Source organism: Macadamia integrifolia, unplaced genomic scaffold (assembly GCF_013358625.1).
Source record: "Macadamia integrifolia cultivar HAES 741 unplaced genomic scaffold, SCU_Mint_v3 scaffold381, whole genome shotgun sequence".
NCBI classification, from domain to species: domain Eukaryota; kingdom Viridiplantae; phylum Streptophyta; class Magnoliopsida; order Proteales; family Proteaceae; genus Macadamia; species Macadamia integrifolia.
In genome coordinates, this window is record NW_024869847.1 from 282,883 (window position 1) to 288,575 (window position 5,693).

The 5,693-nt window shown below is 40.4% G+C and overlaps 1 non-coding gene across 1 annotated transcript; it reads left to right on the forward strand.

The window, feature by feature from the left end:
* Positions 1-5,101: 5,101 nt before the first annotated feature.
* Positions 5,102-5,208, forward strand: LOC122068402. The gene has a single exon (XR_006137108.1). It is a non-coding gene; the product is annotated as a small nucleolar RNA R71 (small nucleolar RNA).
* The last annotated feature ends 485 nt before the right edge of the window (positions 5,209-5,693 follow it).

Genomic DNA, 5,693 nt, shown 5'->3' on the forward strand with positions numbered 1-5,693 from the left:
TTAGTCATCAGTGTAAAAAGGTTCATGGAGATCCATGACCTCTTCACTACTAGTAGTAGGAAACTCGAGGAACGGTTTCAAACGCTGACCATTAACCTTCGAAATTACCCCTGTTCCTGGATTCAAAATCTCCACAGCCCCATGGGGATATACATTATGGACAATAAATGGGTCATCCCATCAGGATCTAAGCTTACCAAGGAAAAGATGCAATCGAGAGTTGTACAATAAGACCTTATCACCAATTGCAAAAGATTTGCGCAGAATGTGCTTATCATGGAAAGCTTTGGTCTTTTCCTTGTAAATCCTAGAACTTTCATAGGCATCATTCCTAAGTTCCTCCAACTCAGATAGTTGGAGCCTACGATGAATTTCTGCATCAAACAAATCAAAGTTAAGCTTCTTAATAGCCCAAAAGGCCTTATGCTCCAACTCCACTGGTAAGTGACAAGCTTTTCCATACACCAAATGATAGGGAGACTGGCCAAGGTCAGTCTTGAATGCAGTACGATGGGCCCACAAGGCATCAATGAGCCTAAGGGACCAATCCTTACGGTTGGGATTAACAGTTTTCTCTAAGATTTATTTGATCCGCCTATTAGACAACTCCACTTGGCCACTAGTTTGGGGGGGATAAGGGGTAGATAACTTATGGGTGATCCCATACTTTTTCATTAGGGCCTCAAAAGGCCGATTACAAAAATGAGTACCCCTATCACTAATTATTGCACATGGTGCACCAAAGCGGAAAAAAATGTTCTCTTTGAGAAACTGGACCACCACTTTGTGGTCATTAGATTTAAAAGGTATGGCCTCTATCCATTTAGAAACATAATCAACGGCCAAAAGTATGTACAAATTTCCAAAGGAATTAGGGAATGGTCCCATAAAATCGATGCCCCAAACATCACAACTACCAAAATAGGATTGAGGGGCATCATGTTCCTCTTATTGATACGGCCAAAAGACTGACAGGCTGGGCAAGCCTTGAAAAATCAAAAGCATCTCTAAAAAGAGTGGGCCAATAAAATCCGTATTGGAGAACCTTTGCGGCAGTCTTCTTAGGTCCAAAGTGTCCACCACATGCATGATCATGACAAAAAGAGAGAATGGAATGTTGCTCATGATCAGGAACACATCGTCGGATAATCTGATCCGGACATATCTTAAACAAATAAGGATCATCCCAGAAAAAGTGCTTAACTTGGGAATGAAACCTATACTTATCTTAAGTGGACCAGTGATCCAGAGTCACACCAGAAACTAAGAAGTTGACAATTTCAGCAAACCATGGTTCACTAGACATTGCAAATAATTGTTCATTTGGAAAGTTCTCGTTGACTGGAGAATCAACAGTCAAGGAATTGGGAAGCCGGGATAAATGGTCTGCAACTAGGTTTTCAACTCCTTTCTTATCCCTAATTTCTAAATCAAACTCTTGCAAAAGTAAAACCCACCTAATAAGACAGGCTTTGGCATCCTTCTTCTGAACTAAGTATCTGAGGGCAGAATGATCAGTATACACCACCACATGTGAGCCAACTAAGTAAGACCGAAACTTTTCTAATGCAAACACAACAACTAAAAATTCTTTTTCAGTGGTTGTATAATTGAGTTGTGCATCATTTAAGGTCCTACTAGCATAGTAAATGACAGTGGGAAACTTATTAATCCTTTGACCCAAAACTGCTCCTATGGCAAAATCCGAAGCATCACACATCAGTTCAAAAGGTTCAGTCCAAACAGGTGGTTGAACAATGGGTGCATTGGTCAACTCCTTCTTAAGTTTCTTGAAGGATTCTAGGCACTCTTTGGAAAACTCAAAAGTCTGATCTTTGACAAGTAATGAGGTGAGAGGTCGGGCTAACTGACTAAAGTTCTTAATAAACCTTCTATAGAAGCCTGCATGCCCTAGAAAAGACCGGACATCCTTAACAGATTGAGGAGGTGGTAAATTATCAATTAAATCTATTTTGGCTCTATCTACCTTAATTCCCTCCTTGGATATTACATGGCTTAAAACAATACCAGATTTAACCATAAAATGGCATTTCTCCCAATTCAAAACCAAATTCTTAGATATGCACCTTTTCAAAACTAGGGAAAGATGATGAAGACATTCAGAATAGGAATTTCCATGAATTGAAAAGTCATCCATAAATACTTCTAAAAATTTTTCAACCATGTCAGAAAAAATGCTCATCATGCATCGTTGAAACGTAGCAGGGGCATTGCAAAGCCCAAAGGGCATACGCCTGTAAGCAAATGTTCCATATGGGCATGTAAAAGTGGTTTTATGTTTATCCTCTAAAGCAATTGGGATTTGGTTATAGCCAGAATATCCATCAAGAAAGTAATAGTATTTATGTCCAGCTAACGTCTCTAACATCTGGTCAATGAATGGCAATGGGAAGTGGTCCTTCCAGGTTGCCGCATTTAACTTCCTGTAGTCAATGCACACACGCCATCCTGTTTGGACACGGGTAGGGATCAAATCATTATTGGCATTAGGAACTACAATCACACCAGACTTCTTAGGCACTACGTGAACTGGGCTTACCCATTGGTTGTCAGAAATAGGATAAATTATTCCATGATCCAAGCACTTTAAGATCTCTTTCTTAATAGCTTCCATCATCACTGGGTTAGCTCTTCTTTGGGGTTCCATGGATGGTTTGGAATCCTCCATAAAATGTATATGATGTTGCACAATCGAAGGGCTTATACCTTTGATATCAGCCATGGTCCAACCTAAGGCTTCCTTATTATCTTTTAACACTTTAAGTAACTCCTCTTCCTGGTTAGAAGTCAAATTTGAAGAAATTATTACAGGAAGAGTCTGGTCAGGCCCTAGGAAAGCATATCTCAAATTAGATGGCAACTCCTTAAGATCTAGCTTAGGGGGATCAACTATGGAAGGTTTGGGAATGGAATTGGAAAGGGGTCCTAAGGGCTCCACGAGTGTGTGAAGACCCAAGACTTCAGAAAAGAAATTTTCACTATCATCATCCAACTCATCCATAAACTCTTGGAATTCTGAATCAAAATCAATATCAAAGTTGGTAACTAAATCATCAGAAAAATCCAAAAAATCCTCAAGCATATTGATCTCTTCTTCCATATGTGGTTGCTTGCCAATCCTAAACATGTTAAACTCAACAGTTTGGTTACCAAAAGATAATCTTAGAAAACCATTCCGGCAATTGATTAATGCATTACTGGTAGCCAAGAATGGTCTTCCTAGAATTATTGGGATCTCATCCTTGGTTGAGAAGGGCTTAGTATCTAACATAATGAAATCAACAGGGAAAATAAATTCCCCCACCTTTAGTAAGACATCCTCAACCACCCCTTTAGGAATCTTAACAGACCTATCTGCCAACTAAAGAGTAGTTCCAGTGGCTTTCAATTCTCCTAATCCTAGTTGCTTGTACACATGGTAAGGTAAAAGATTCACACTTACACCAAGGTCAAGTAAGGCATGCTTAATATAGGTGTTGCCTATGACACAAGATATGGTAGGGCTCCCTGGATCCTTATACTTGGCTGCTATAGGCTGAGTAATTATGGAACTAATGTTACCTGCCAAGAATACCTTTTTGGGCACACTAGTGATACGTTTGTGAGTACACAAATCTTTCAGTACCTTTGCATAGGCGGAGATCTAGGATATGGCATCCAAAAGAGGGATGTTTACTTCTACCTTTTTGAAGACTTCTAAAATTTTGTCCATGGAAGCAGTCTTCTTTTTGTTTACCAAGCGATTAGGAAATGGGACAGGATGAACATAAGGACTGTTAGGGCTTTGTCCCTGTTCAGAAGAATCATTTTTGGTTTCCTCAACCAAATTATCTTTAGTTTCAGAAAAATCTTTAGGTTCATCAGACGAACCTGGAACAAGAGGCACATTTGTGTCCTCAACTGAAGAAGAGTTAACAGGAGTAATAGATGGGGAAGATTTAGAAACACTTTGTTGGTACTCTCTACCACTCCTAAGGGCATAAACAACATTACATTAGTTAGAGGGCCTTTGTTGGGTCTGACCTTGTACTATATTCAGTGGTGCATTAGTTGGTCCTTGTGAATTAACAGGCTGATGATGCCTAGGGTTAGGCTCTGGTTGACTAGGTAAAGTTTCTTTCTCCCTCTCACGCATAATTGAGACAACTTGGGTAAGTTCTCTCGTAAGATTTTGATGGCTTGTCATGAGGAGGGCCATATTTTTTTCAAAGTCACTTATTCTACTTGCCTCTCCAGTGTTGGTAAACCCAGGGGGTTGCTGATAAGATGATAGGAGAGGCACCTTGAGGTGTGCCACTTCACCAAGAACATCTTCCTGAACAAATCCAGCGTTGCGGCCTGACCCAGCTTCGAGACAAACACCTCAAAGCTAAGAACAATCCTCTAGGAGTCAGGAGTCAGCTGGCTGGGAGCGAGGCACCAGTGTTCAATGACCGAGCTGACCAGCTCGGGCACCAAAATCCTCAGGCCGCTCTGGGCCCTAGGAAAACTTGCCTGAGGTCCTACATTTGACCTAGGAAAAGTATTTTAGGAAAAAGATTGTTGTGCAAAGGGAGGCCTTTGGGGTCCAGGTTGACCTTGATTATAGAAATTGGAAGGTCCTGCTTGGTTACCCTGATTCCAAGAGAAATTTGGGTGATTTCTCCATCCTCGATTGTAGGTGTTACTATATGGATTATTCTAGTATAAAGCATTAACACTATCATTAGAAGTGCCCCCAGAGGTGTTGGGGCATTCTTCTATGACATGTCCAGGGGATTGGCACCAAGCACAAATCTTAACCAAATTGACTGATGATGGCTTTCTAGGAACAATAGCCTCAATCCTCTTGATTAGGCTATCCAAATGGGCTTCCTTAGCTACTATCCCATCCACAAAATATCATTTTCCTCCTATGGTTCTTTCACTCTCTTGGGTTGATTCCCACTTACGGATTTTGTCAGCTAAGTCAAGTAAGAATTCTCATGCCTTTCCTTCATCTGTAAAGGATGTGAATCCCTCAGGGCACATAGACTCTATCATTTGTTTAGTTGGGTAATCAATACCCTCATAAATTATTTGACATAAATGCCATAGGTCTAGGCCATGGTGAGGGCATTCTTGGAGTAGATCCTTGAATCTCTCTATAAGTTTGGAAAATGACTCACTAGACTTTTGCCTAAACTGAAGGATATCACTTCTAAGCTTATTGGTCTTGTGAGTTGGGAAAAACTTCTTAAGGAAGACAACTGTGAACTGTTCCCATGAGGTTATGGAATTTGTGGGTAACCCATACAACCACTTTTTAGCTTGGTCTTTTAATGCAAAAGTGATAAACCTAAGCTTAACAGCATCATCAGAAAGCTGTTGGATCTTAATTAGAACACATACCTCTTCAAATTCCCTTAAAAATAGGTATGCATCCTCAGAGGTCAACCCATGGAAGTGGGGCAACATAGTGATGTATTGAGATTTGAGTTCAAAATTATTGCCCTGGGCTTGTGGTAGAACTATGCAGGAAGGTTGGGCTGTTCTAGCAGGGTAGAACCTATCTTTAGTGATTTAGGTGAAGGGTTTTGCTGTTGGTCTCCCATATTGAAGGGTTTTAAAGAGAGCAAATGTATAGGGTCACTATTTGTTGGATCTCTTCTTTCTAACCGATTCTTAGTATTACGTACCCACCTAACATTCAT